The sequence below is a fragment of the Salmo salar genome, chromosome 15, assembly GCF_965601325.2.
Source record: "Salmo salar chromosome 15, fSalSal1, whole genome shotgun sequence".
NCBI lineage: Eukaryota > Metazoa > Chordata > Actinopteri > Salmoniformes > Salmonidae > Salmo > Salmo salar.
Window position 1 is genome coordinate 7,446,342 of NC_138305.1, and position 15,127 is coordinate 7,461,468.

Consider the following 15,127-nt stretch of genomic DNA (forward strand, 5'->3'; position numbering starts at 1 on the left):
TCAGTGGACCGAAGAGCACCAGCGGGCGTTTGAGGCTCTCAAACGTGCCCTGATGGAGGCCCCTGTCCTGGCCTCACCAGACCCGAACCGTCCGTTCATCCTGGACACCGACGCAAGCAATGAGGGTTTGGGGGCTGTGCTGGCTCAGCGTGGTCCTGATGGGGAACACGTAGTAGCTTATTACAGCAGGACTTTTGATAAGGCTGAAAAACGCTACTGCGTGACAAGGAGAGAGCTTTTGGCTGTCGTGGCAGCAGTACGCCATTTCAAGTACTACCTGGGGGGCCTGCCGTTTGTGGTCCGGACGGATCACTCCGCCCTGCAGTGGCTTCTCTCCTTCAAGGAGCCAGAGGGTCAGATTGCCCGCTGGCTGGAGGAGCTGCAACCCTACGACTTCCAGGTGGAGCACAGAGCCGGCCTTCGCAACAGCAATGCAGACGCCTTGTCCCGCCGCCCGTGTGCTGAGGATGGATGTGGGTACTGCGCCAAACGGGTGGAGCGAGAGAGAGAACTGTGCAGGGAGGAGGGAGTCACCGCCACGGTGAGTCAGCTGAGTGTGACAGAGTGCCGGGAGCTTGAGGCTGTGGACGTTGGGGAGTGGAGGCGTCGCCAGGAGGAGGACGCAGAGCTGCGTCCTGTGCTGCGGTGGGTGGAAGAGAGAAGACGACCGCCGTGGTGGGAAGTAGCCCCTCTATCACCAGTCACCAAGGGACTGTGGGCTAAATTCACAGTCCTTAGAGTGGCTGAGGGAGTGCTCCAGAGGGGGTGGAAAAAGCCAGCGACTGGAGAAATTACGTGGCAGGTAGTGGTGCCCAAAAGGCTGCAGGGGAGCGTGTTACAGCAGCTTCATGGGGGAGTTGGCGCAGGGCATTTTGGGGTCTCCAAAACGTTAAAGCGCATGCGTAAAGGCTTCTATTGGGCCAGGCACAGGAGGGATGTTGAGGACTTTTGTAGGCAGTAAGACGAGTGTGCTGCTAAAAAAGGACCTCCAGGTCAGTCACACGCCCTCCTACAACAATTCCCAGTAGGGGAGCCCATGGAGAGACTGGGGGTAGACATAGTGGGGCCGTTTCCAACCACAGACAGAGGTAACAGGTGGATTCTAACCGCTATGGACTACTTCACCAAGTGGCCGGAAGCTTACGCTCTCCCAGACCAGGAGGCAGAGACAGTAGCTGATGCGTTGGTGGGGGGAATAATCAGTCGGTTTGGGGTGCCACAGTCTATTCACAGCGACCAGGGGAGAAACTTCGAGTCACGGGTGTTCTCAGAGTTGTGTAGACGATTAGGCGCGGAGAAGACGCGCACTACTCCGCTTCACCCCCAGAGTGATGGGCTGGTGGAAAGATTTAACAGAACGTTAGCACAGCAGCTGGCCATCGTTACCTCAAAACACCAGAGAGATTGGGACACCCACTTACCGTTTATTCTTATGGCATGTAGGTCGGCTGTTCAAGAATCGACTGCGTGCTCCCCAGCGCTACTAATGTTAGGTCGTGAGTTGCGCACCCCAGCCGAACTGACGTTTGGCCACCCTCCTGATAATGATGACAGGGTTTTGCCTGGCCCGAACTATGTGTGTCGTCTGCAGAACCGGTTAGAAGCGGCTCACACCTTCGCAAGAGAGCAACTCGAGAACGCAGGGGTGCGCCACTACGACTCGCGCGCTAGGGGGAGGCACTTTGGAGCGGGAGAATGTGTGTGGCTTCACAACCCCACGCGCAAGAAGGGGCGGTGCCCAAAGCTGGACAGTGCATGGGTGGGGCCGTGTCTGGTGATAGAGAGAGTGGGGGAGGTGACGTACCGGGTGGAGGTCCCCCCACGGAGCAGGAAGGTGGTGGTCCACCGGGACCGATTGGCACCCTACAGAGGGAGGAAAACGGTAGGAAATGGGAGTGAGGTCTCTGATGTGAGCCCACGGGAACAGTCTAACGAGGAGACTCTAGCGCAACCTGAGCCTGGGATGGGGGCTGCTTCTTCGGAGGGCGCTGGAAATGACATTGGGGCAGATGAGTGTTCTGGGGGTTCACCGGTGAGAGCCACGGGGAGGCCCAAGAGACTGATGTGACCTCCGGGTCGTTTTAAGGATTTTGTTGTGTAACCCTAGGGGCTAGGGTTTAGAAAGGGGGGGGCTATGTAACGACCCGGTATTGTGTTCTGTGTTTGTGGGTGTGTTATGGTTCTCATGGCTACTAGCAGGGGTTAAATATGTCAGGACAGAGGGAAAGGTTGGGGGGGTATGATGGGTAATCCCGTGGGATTTAGAAATGCATAAATAGAGATTACTGTCTCATCTTCTCTCTCTTTTCTGTTCGGGGCCTTGATCTGTTCCTATGGGAGTAACCCTTAATTAGACTTGGTATAATTGTGTACGTTCGGCATTTAGCGGTGTGGGCTGTGGCCTGAACAATAGCCCAGTTTAGGAATAAACCTGTGTTCTGACCTGCACACCTAGAGTCCGTCTCTTTTTCCTTTATGACCAAGCCGGGTCATTACAATACCATTTTGCACAATGACGCTTATAGCCGTGTTCAATACATAAACAGACTGCTCCAACCTGAACGTGATATGCAACATCTGGGACTAGCATAACTAGGCATTAGCCACTTTAGCATGGTGGTGGAAAATGGTGTGTCATAAAGACAGTATGCATATTTAAAGCATATTTCCCCAGAAGAGAAAAAAAAGGAGGAAATTGAGGCCTTACAGCCTGAATGGAGAATGTTTATGCACAACCGGTCCACTGAGGATACGATTGTATTGCCAGCTGCATACAATGCATTTGGAAGGTAAAATATAATTTATGCTTGCTCTAGCAAGCTCCATACAGAGGGTTTGATGCAATTGCGGAGGCCAAATCGAGCTCTTTACCACATCACCGTGCGCCTCCTAAATTTTGTAACAATGTGACGGCTCTGTAAAGCTCCACATTGACATGATTGGTTGATGTTAGGTGGGGGCGGGAGGTACAAACTCACTTCCTAGACAATTTCCTACACAACAGCTCTGCTTCAAGAAGTATATATCCTCTGACTTCTGCGGAGGCCGTTGGATTGACCATGCAGGGCCTCTACGCCTTGATCACACAGACAGTGTTTTTGCGCAAAATGGTACACACCGTCATCTGGAAAGGTGTGCAACAAAAGTTCAACATTCACCTTCTGCTACCGTTTCTGTCAAGCCGTCTACACATACAGTTTGATGCATGTTGGATATGCACCACACAGTACGCAATGGAACTGCCACTGCAACGCAATGCTGAAAGGCAAACGCAGCCTTCCATTGGAGATTAATGTATTTCTGGTGTTCCAAAACACAAAACACTGTTGGTGTGATCAAGGCATAAGATAGAAACGACTCAATATCTAAATCGACCTGCCTTTGGGCTAGATGGGGGGGGCAGCCTGGCAGGGACGTGTGTGCAGTTGTGTGTTCCATAGATAATTTATATTTATTTATTTATTTTATTTTACCTTTGTTTAACCAGGTAGGCAAGTTGAGAACAAGTTCTCATTTACAATGGTGACCTGGCCAAGATAAAGCAAAGCAGTTCAACACATACAACAACACAGAGTTACACATGGAGTAAAACAAACATACAGTCAATAATACAGTAGAAAAACAAGTCTATATACAATGTGCGCAAATGAGGTGAGATAAGGGAGGTAAAGGCAATAAAAAGGCCAATGCTGCCACATTTTGTGTAACTGTGAGAGCAGCTGTCATAAACCAAAAACCTTATGACAATTTAACAATATTATGCTACAGTAAGTGTTTATTCTAGGCATATACACATTATTATAGCAAGGGCAATCTCCAAAAATGATTATACACCTATGTGTTGAAATTTCCATGGATCTACCAAATTGGCAAATTCCTCCAAAAAGTAGAAAATCGACATTATTTGACTTGTATACACAGAGTGTACAAAACATTAGGAACACCTAGAAATGTGTGTTATAGATCTGTCATTCGCATTGAAAACTAGTCTAAGAAGTGGTAGATCTGTTCTATTCACACTATTTCTATACTTCCCGTTCTTAAGTTTGGTTTTTGTATCTTTTACTTTCAGTTTTGTACACCAGCTTCAAACAACTCCAAATAAAATATTTTCGGTTATGGAAAAGACATTTCACTGCGGTTTAGATGGTACAATGATTCTCTAAACTATACTTTACAGTGGCCCTAAGGGGCAAACCAGCTCTCAAAATAATAGGCTGCGAAGTTTGTTAAAAGGCGTCAAATATTTCAAAGGTCAGCTCAATATTTCTACCAGTGAAATATTTCAGGCTGTGAAGTTTATTAGAAAGCTTCTAAATATTTCAAAGGCCATCAAAATATGTTAGGCTGCAAAGTTTGTTAAAAAGCAGAGAAATATTTTTTGCCTATGACATTTCAAATGCTACATCGTTAGCAAAGCTAGCTAAGTCGTTAGCAGTGATAGCTACTTAGCTATGTTGTTAGCAGAGCTTACAAGTTAGCTACTACATCAGCAGCGCTAGCTAGTGAGCTTCATCGTTAGTGACACTAGCTAACAACGCTAGATAGCTACGTCATTAGTAGCGCTCGCTAGTTAGCTACGTGGTTAGCAGCATCACTAGCTACATCGTTAGCAACAGTAGCTAACGCTAGTTAGGTACATTATTAACAGCACTGGTTAGTTAGCAGCGCTAACAAGTTAGTTACGACGTTAGCTACGGCATTAGCAATGCTAGCTAACAAAGCTCGTTAGCTACGTTATTAGCAACGCTAGCTATGACGTTAGCAGCACTATCTAGTTAACTACAGCGTTAGCAGCGCTAGCTAATTTGCTTCAGCGCTAGCTAGCTACGTCATTACTGGGGGAGTTGTCATTACATTTACATTACATTTAAGTCATTTTGCAGACGCTCTTATCCAGAGCGACTTACAAATTGGTGCATTCACCATATGATATCCAGTGGAACAACCACTTTACAATAGTGCATCTAAATCTTTTAAGGGGGGGGGGGGGGGGGGTTAGAAGGATTACTTTATCCTATCCTAGGTATTCCTTAAAGAGGTGGGGTTTCAGGTGTCTCCGGAAGGTGGTGATTGACTCCGCTGTCCTGGCATCGTGAGGAAGCTTGTTCCACCATTGGGGTGCCAGAGCAGCGAACAGTTTTGACTGGGCTGAGCGGGAACTGTGCTTCCTCAGAGGTAGGCGGGCCAGCAGGCCAGAGGTGGATGAACGCAGTGCCCTTGTTTGGGTGTAGGGCCTGATCAGAGCCTGAAGGTATGGAGGTGCCGTTCCCTTCACAGCTCCGTAGGCATGTCCGTAGAAGAGTGGGGGCGAGGGGTTTGAGGGTCATGGTCATGTTATGTGAAGTCCCAACACATGTACATACACACTCGAACTTGGGGAAAATTCAGTAGAGGTGAGAATTACCAGATAAACGGAATTCCTAATCACAGTTGTCATGTCCACAGAAAAGTATGGAATCTTACTCTTGGAGGGTCACAGGTCAAGTCCTGTGAAATCCCACACATGTAGATACACACTCAACAAGAAGTCTGCCAAATGTCTAACAAGCCTTCAAAATACTTCATGTCATACTATCCCTAATCACATTACATGAAGTATTTTGAAGGTTTGGTCGATGTTTAACAAGACTTCTTCGTGAGTGCGTATGTACATGTGTGGGACTTCACAGAACATTACCAAATATTTGTTATAACTAACCCAAGACAGACCACAGCCTGTCGTTTCCAATGGTATCAAAATAATTATAGTGGGCAGAGCCTATTGTGGCGTGTTCTAGCATGTTCTTGTGTAACCGATGTGAAATGGCTAGCTAGTTAGCGGGGTGCGCGCTAATAGCGTTTCAATCGGTGACGTCACTCGCTCAGACCTTGAAGTAGTTGTTCCCCTTGCTCTGCAAGGGCCGTGGCTTTTGTGGCGCGATGGGTAACGATGCTTCGTGGGTGTCAGTTGTTGATGTGTGCAGAGGGTCCCTGGTTCGAGGCGAGGAGAGGGACGGAAGCTATACTGTTACCATATTTCCGTTAGGGAACAACCTAATGTGTGCAATAACTCAATTCGCCCATGCACTCCTAAACATTGCCATTTTTTTTACACTTTGGCAAATGGTAAAGTCTACAAAACTTAGTCCACTCTGTTCGTAACAGATTTTAGTTTTGGAAACAGAAAACTGTATTGCGATCAAATGTTTAAACGAGAAAATTAGCAGAATGTCGGCCAAAATCTGTCTCGCTCCATTTTTCTCCCACTGTCGACCACTGGACTTCCTCCCATCATCATATTTGGTAGTGAGTGGAAAACGCTAACCGGATGCTTCACATTTATACATTCAGTGAAATATCCGTCTCATTGTTCACTGTGACATGAACATGACCTTCAACCCCCCCCCCAGCCTCAACTCTTCTTCTGCAGACATGACAACTCTCCCCACCCCCCAATGTTAGCAGTTAGGAATGACGTAGCTAGCAAATTAGCTAGCGCTGCTAATGCTGTAGCTAAATAGCTAGCACTGCTAATGACGTAGTTAACTAGCAAGTGCTGCTAATGACATAGCTAACTAGTGTTGTTAGCTAGGGTTGCTAACGATGTATACTGAACAAAAATAGAAACACAACATGCAACAATTTCAAAGATTTTGCTGAGTTACAGTTCATATAAGGAAATTTGTGAATTGAAATAAATTCATTAGGCCCTAATCTATGGATTTCACATGACTGGGCAGGGGCTTCCCATAAAAGGGCTTTATTACAGACATAAATTCTTCTCCATCAGGGTTTTCGGTTTCGATTATAATTGTTTTACATTAAAGGAAAATCCACCCAAAACCACTCATTCCTATAATTTACATTGTACCATAAACACCAATATGTGAGAACAATATTTTTTGTGAACTAATGTTTAATTTTGTCGTTATAATAATGTTGGAAGCAATGTGAAAATCGTTGTGGAAATCTGTTGCAGCTCAAGTCGACTACAAAACCATCAATGCAATGCTCTCTATGGGTTGGCTGGCTAGCTAGCAAACATAGCTACAGACAATAATACCAAAGTCAATATCAGCATGTGAATTAGCTAGTTGTGGGGCTTGTGAAGCAAAAGCCCCTACTTCAATTTTCAACATACTTCTTATTATTGTAGTTATTATTCAACTCCTCCTACACCATTTAAACTAGAAACGCATTTCAAACTTTAAAAAGCATAGACTGGTCTGTATTGAGTTGGTGCTATTTAACTTTTTGCTATATTTTATACTTTTTAAGTGATACATTTTTTGGGCATTTCCTCAACATTCTAAAGCTCCCCATTGTGACATCTTCACTTCCAACGTTCCATTACCTACATATGCAATAATGCAACTTTTGACACAAATCAGCTACTTTGGCCACTTTGCAACAACTTAGATAAAGAGTTAGAGCGTATGACATCTACTTTACTGCTATTCAAATCTTTGCGAGGAACCAAAATATCCCCTACGAATCTAACGATACAGCTGTTTTAGTAACTGTATTACCACATTTTCACCAAACTTTTTCCAAATAACTTCCATTTTGACCACTCCCCCAACAATTCAGACAAAACTTAAGAGGTTATGAAATCATCCTCTACTTCTCTGCTTTTCAAAACTGAAAAAGCATTAGAAATAGCTTCTACGAATCCATAGATAGAGCTGTTGTAGTAAGAAGCTAGCAGATTCCTTACTTACCAACAACAGCTGCAAATTCCAATAAAACTAAATCATGTTTTGAAGTTCACTTTCCTTGCTTTGTCTAACAACACTATCATGAATCTAGAAAATTAGTTGTGTGGGTCAAAGAGAGTGCAGGATTTATTTAGTTTAAAAGAAAAAGGGTTCTCTTGTTAGCTAGCCAAGACTACTGTTGCCTAGAAACACTTAACTCGGAGAAAACATCTTCATAGCTCGACAAATTCTCAAGCTAATGTGAATCTGTTTTGGATCGAACAGCTAGCACTAAGATTCCAAATACTTCCCCAGTTTGGAGGACCTGAAATTTTACAGTGAAGATTTCTAATGTTCACTAGTAGAGCTCTGCTACCCGAACCAAGTTCGAATGGCCCCGGCATTATACATCGGGTTAGGGCCAGGTAGGGCCTGTTTTCTCATCATTAACTAGGGTACGGGTAGGGCTCGGATATCACTAAATTGATCACTAACAGAAAATAATAATGTTCCTAGAGAGTTCTGTCAACGTTTAGAGTGATGAAAAGTAGCTAACAGCTCTCTCGTATCTCTTCAATGAGCAGAGCAGCCCAAGCAAAGCCGTTGCTATGGAAACTCACACACTCAGAGCCGCCATGAGCAGAGTGCATGCAGAGTGAGCTGCCTGCACGCAGAAAGCGATCTATTGACAGACACAGAGGAGCAACAAAAGGAGGTTATTTCAAGTTATTTCAGATTTTGGGGCAGGGGCCTTAAATTTGGCAGAAGCAATCGGGCCTTGGTAGGCAGCCTGGTCTCATAGACTAGATGTAAAATAGTCAATGTAAATCCGGTACACTGAAATTAGTATGTTATGTTTGATATGGTTAAATAAGACAGAAGGTTACTTGACGCAAAAATGAAAAGAGGGTGATTGGATGGGTTGGAGTATAACGCGAACGTCAAGCAACCCAAAGGTTTGGTGTTTAGAATCTCATCATGGACAACTTTAGCATTTTAACTAGTTAGTGACTTTTCAACGACTTACTACTTTTTAGCTACTTTGCAACTACTTAGCATGTTAGCTAACCCTTCCCCTAACCTTAACCCTATAACCTAAACTTAACCCTATCCCCTAGACAAGCTAATGTTAGCCAGCTAGCTAACGTTAGCATTAGCCACCTAGCCAACTAGCTAACATTAGCTACAACAAATTGGAATTCGTAAAATATTGTACATTTGCAAATTCTTAACATATTGTACATTTTCCAAATTCGTAACATATCATACCAATTCGTAACATACCATCCGAAATGGATGATGGACTTCCACAAATAAATACCATAAGAAACGTAACATTTCATCCTAATTGGTGTGCGCACAACTTCTGAACACAACTATTTACAACACAACTACTGAACCCTTCAACTACTGACCACAACCACACAACTAATAACAACACAATTACTGAACCACACAACTACTGATCACAACTACTGACCAAAGGTACTGACCACAACCAAACAACAACTGACCGCAAAACAACTGACCACAACCACTGACCACAACTACTGAACCACACAATTACTGAACCACACAACTACTGACCACAACCACACAACTACTGAACACTACTGACCACAACCAAACAGCAACTGACCGCAAAACTACTGAACCACCACCAAAGAACTACTGACCACACATACTGACCACAACTACAACATTACATTTATGTCATTTAGCAGACACTCTTATCCAGAGCAACTTACAGTAGTGAATGCATACATTTCATACATTTTTTTTTTCTTTTTTTTTCGTACTGGCCCCCCTTGGGAATCGAACCCACAACCCTGGCATTGCAAACACCATGCTCTACCAACTGAGCTACAGGGAAGGCAACCACACAACAACTGAACCACAACTACTGACCACAACAACAGACAAGAACTACTGACCACAAGTACTGACCACAACCGACCACTGACCACAACTACTGACCACAACAACAACACAACTAGAGACCATAACTACTGACCACAACAACACAACTACTGACCACAACCGACCACTGACCACAACTACTGACCACAACAACAACACAACTAGAGACCATAACTACTGACCACAACCAACCAACTACAGACCACAACAACTGAACCACAACTACTGACCCCAACTACTGACTCCAACTACTGACCACAACTACTGAACCACAACTACTGACCCCAACTACTGACTCCAACTACTGACCCCAACTACTGACCCCAACTACTGACTCCAACTACTGACCCCAACTACTGACCCCAACTATTGACCCCAACTACTGACTCCAACTACTGACTCCAACTACTGACCCCAACTACGGACCACAACTACTGACCCCAACTACTCAACCAAAAATGACTGAACACAACTACTGACCACAATTACTGACCACAACCACACAATTACTGACCACAACTACACAATTATTGACCACAACTACTGACCACAACAACTACCGAACACAAATACCTGGCCACAACAACTGACCAATAATTACTGACCAATAATTACTGACCACAACCACACAACTACTGACCACAACCACACCACTACTGACAACAAACTACTGACCAAATCTACTGAACCACAACGACTGACCATAACTACTGACCTAACCTACTGACCACAACTACTCACCACAACCATTTAACACCGACCACAACGACTGACCAAAACTACTGACCACTACTGACTAGGGATGGGCATTTGAAATGATTTCACTATTCAAATAATATACTAAAAAACGTTTTCTTCCACTACTACAAAAATACTTTTAAAGAGCTTTAGAAAGCCACACAACATTACTTGTAAAGTTACCATCTAGTTAGCTGTAAAAATCGCCTAAACAAACTACACTATCAATTTAGGAGTTTACAATCTCACCATGTTCAACCTGCAGATCGATGCGCCTCACAGATTGGAGTCTGTCATTTGCAAAAGCAACATGCAATGCACCCTGGACTGAAGAGGCAGACAAATAAGAGAAATTACCCTCTGTTAAATAAATAAAAATTGTTGAGGTAGGAATATTTCTGAAATATGATCAGTCCAGGGTACATTCGAGAGAAGACATCCTCCCGTGTTGTGACATCGGCCAGTATTGAAATCTGACATGTATGATAGACGTTTTCGTGATCTAAAAGTCGCATTCCTATTAACTTCCAGTGTAGTGAGAGACACTTTATCACTGTGGTACGTCATACCGGACGAATTTCTGCCTGCTTGCTTGAACGGCAATAGCTCAGATACACAAGAAAACAGTCAATGACCCAGGGAATCGATAGAACATCGCTCAAAGATGCACAAAAATAATATAATATTCAAAATGTGTGAATCTTTACTTTAAATGCACTATGCATTATGTGGGTTGAATGCTGTAAATAATTAATAAAAGTCCGATGATGGTGGTGACTGCCCCATTACTGCTTATCACTTATTAACCATAATTTATTCACATTACTTTACTTTATTAAAATATTTCAGTTGTGTATATTACATTAGTTTTCATTTGATAACTTTATTATTTCATTCCAAGTCATCATCTCATCTCTATAGAGCTGCTGTCTGACTAAATCACTATTTTAGTAGTTCTTCAAAGTAAATAAGGCATACTTTAATGACTGCTGAATACCTGCTGAATACCACCTATCAATCACTTGCATTATGTATTTTCAGGTAGAGATATCTCTTAAAGCAACAGCTACTCTCTATAGATAGTATCCATCCAATTGGCCAGAGTTTCATGTGAATATTCTAAAATCTGCATAAAAATAATATACACATTTTTCTATCAGAAATGTGTTTCCATCAAATTGACTTGTTGGAGCTAAAAGGCTATGAGTAGTGGCATAGTGCACGTGGAATTTACCTGCAACATTTTCAAAAATACAAATTAAATGGGTTTCCATCGTATTTTCTAATTCACTGACGGTTTTCACACAAAATTGTTGTTGTTACAGTATATAGTGAATGTGTTTCCTCTGGTATGTCTTCTAGCCAACACCCCAGCTAGCACAGTGGATCTGGGCCGATTCCGGCTGAGAGTCGGGGCACTCGGCTGAGAGTCAGACTCGGCCGACGTCATTTGGCCCGAGTCTTGGCCGCTTTCGGCAGTATTACTTATGGCTAGGATGCGAGGATGGAGCTCAGGCCGATTCCGGTGATAGTTATCTGGCCCAAATGTATTACTTGGGTCTCGAGCCGATTGGGGCGACTCTCTGGCTGATGATTACACTGGCTGCTTTATATAATTAACATTTCACTATTTATTTATTTTTCTCCATATTTTCCTCATTGTTTCTGTGATCAAAAAAATACAATTAACATACTGTGTAGTATTTTGATACCTTGTGCAAGGCAATTGATCAGCTTTAAAAACTTTGTGGATGTGGCCTCCCAAGTGGCTCAGTGGTCTAAGACACTGCATCATAGAACATAACTGCATTTCTACAGATGCTGGTTCTAGACACATGCCGGGAGACCCATGAGGCAACGTACAATTGGCCCAGTATTGTCTGATTTAGGGGAGGGCTTGGGCCAGGACGTCCCCGTCCCATCGCGCTGTAGCGACCCCTGTAGGCGGGCTACGCACATGCACCATCACCAGGTTTATGGGGTTTCCCCAGAGACAAAATGTTTTTTTTGTGTTTGGGTATAATTTGTATGTATAAAATGTATAATAGTAATATTTAAAATGACTAAATCGAGTAATTTTGTCTTTCATTTTGATTTCGTGCCGATTCAATCAGTTCCAGCTGGCCGATTCCTCATTGCTAGCTGGGACGCTCGCTGTTGGCTAGAGAGCACATATAGCCACTGGTGTAAAGTACTTAAGTAAAAAATACTTGAAAGTACGACTTAAGTAGTTTTTTGGGGTATCTGTACTTTACTATTTATATGTTTGACAACTTTTACTTCACTACATTCCTATGGAAAAGTATGTACTTTTTACTCCCTACATTTTCTCTGACACCCAAAAGTACTCGTTACATTTTGAATGCTTTGCAGGACAGCGAAGTTGTCTAAGTCACACACTTATCAAGTGAACATTCCTCCCTGGTCATCCCTACTGCCTCTGATCTGGAGGACTCACTAAACAGAGAACATCCCTGGTTATCCCTACTGCCTCTGATCTGGAGGACTCACTAAATAGAGAACATCCCTGGTCATGCCTACTGCCTCTGATCTGGTGGACTCACTAAACAGAGAACATCCCTGGTCATCCCTACTGCCTCTGATCTGGAGGACTCACTAAACAGAGAACATCCCTGGTCATCTCTACTGCCTCTGATCTGGGGGACTCACTAAACAGAGAACATCCCTGGTCATCCCTACTGCCTCTGATCTGGAGGACTCACTAAACAGACAACATCCCTGGTCATACCTACTGCCTCTGATCTGGTGGACTCACTAAACAGAGAACATCCCTGGTCATACCTACTGCCTCTGATCTGGTGGACTCACTAAACAGAGAACATCCCTGGTCATACCTAGTACCTCTGATCTGGTGGACTCACTAAACACACACTTCATTTGTAGCGGGAGGACCACACAACATGTCATCGCAAGTTTAATTCGATGAGATTGTTACACCGACATTTTTCATATAATTAATTTTACCCACACAAAAAGATCCCACTTTGTTTCGCGTATTTCGTTTTGTAGACGTTTGGAAGGTTTAAAGAAAAATGTTCTGTTTCCATCAGACCTGTCATTAAAAAAAAATGATCCGACATGTACTTTTCTCACATAAAAAAGGTTGGATGGTAACCTGGTTAATAAATATCACATGAAAGATCGCACTTCTCTCTTCCATAGCAGGCGTAAAAAACAAAGACCAAGTAGATGCGCAATGGTCATCGTAGTTAATTACCACATTTTATGCGCTAAACTATGTAGATTATTGGCTTGTGGGAAACTCCCTACTACATCGCACAGTTCAGGCTGGATCTGATTTATCTCTAGACAAACTGTGCGATGTGCACATTGAGCTCAAAGAAGAAGAAAAAAACATCGAATTCAAATCATTTAACCAACGTCGGTCAATTAATTGTTTAAAAGTTTAAAAAAATAACCGAAATGTATGTTAATTGCTCCAGCACTACAATAAAACTAATTGTTTAAACAATAACGTGCAGAAAGTGTGGCGTCACATACTTTCTCTTGGATTCATCCTTGTCGTCTGATTGATCTTGTCCCCAAGGCTCTACCGTTCAGGGTGACGCGCCATGAAACAAAATCCTAACTATATTGAGCTACTGTTCAGGCAACGCTACGTGAAAAAAAATCACAACTTTATTGTAAGTACGGTGTCCAGTAGGGGTCAGTGTTCGAAAGGAAAAAAAGTAACGAAATGACTCTGTACCGGTACCCCCTGTATATAGCCTCCACATTGACTCTGTACTGTATCACCCTGTATATAGCCTCCTCATTGACTCTGTACTGTATCACCCTGTATATAGCCTCCTCATTGACTCTGTACCGGTACCCCCTGTATATAGCCTCCACATTGACTCTGTACCGATACCCCCTGTATATAGCCTCCACATTGACTCTGTACCGGTACCCCCTGTATATAGCCTCCACATTGACTCTGTACCGTATCACCCTGTATATAGCCTCCACATTGACTCTGTACCGGTACCCCCTGTATATAGCCTCCACATTGACTCTGTACTGGTACCCCCTGTATATAGCCTCCACATTGACTCAATACCAGCTTTAAGCACCTGCTGTCAGAGCAGCTCACAGATCACTGCACCTGTACATAGCCCATCTGTAAACAGCCCATCTATCTACCTCATCCCCATACTGTATTTATTTTATTTATCTTGCTCCTTTGCACCCCAGTATCTGTTTGCACATTCTTAATCTGCACATCTACCATTCCAGTGTTTAATTGCTATATTGTAATTACTTCGCCACCATGGCCTATTTATTGCCTTATCTCCCTTATCTTACCTCATTTGCACTCACTGTATATAGACTTTTTGTTTTCTTTTGTTCTACTGTATTATTGACTGTATGTTTTGTTTATTCCATGTGTAACTCTGTGTTGTTGTATGTCGAATTGCTATGCTTTATCTTGGCCAGGTCACAGTTGCAAATGAGAACTTGTTCTCAACTAGCCTACCTGGTTAAATAAAGGTGAAATAAAATAATAATAATAATAAATTGTCAGTCCTGCTGAGTTTTGATGTAGAGTCTTTGCCCAACAAGGTCGAGTTAGGAAGTGTACATTTTCGTGTGAGAACTTTTGTTCCAAAAATACTACGGTGTTTTAGGTGTGAAGTTTATTGGAATTTTGCAGCACTGTGTATGAGGGAGAATCCTAGATGTGAGAAGTGTGAACAGTTGCAGGGGGTGTTGAGTGGTAGTATTATGGCCTTTCAGACTGTTGGTTAGATAGTGTTAAATAGTGGAAT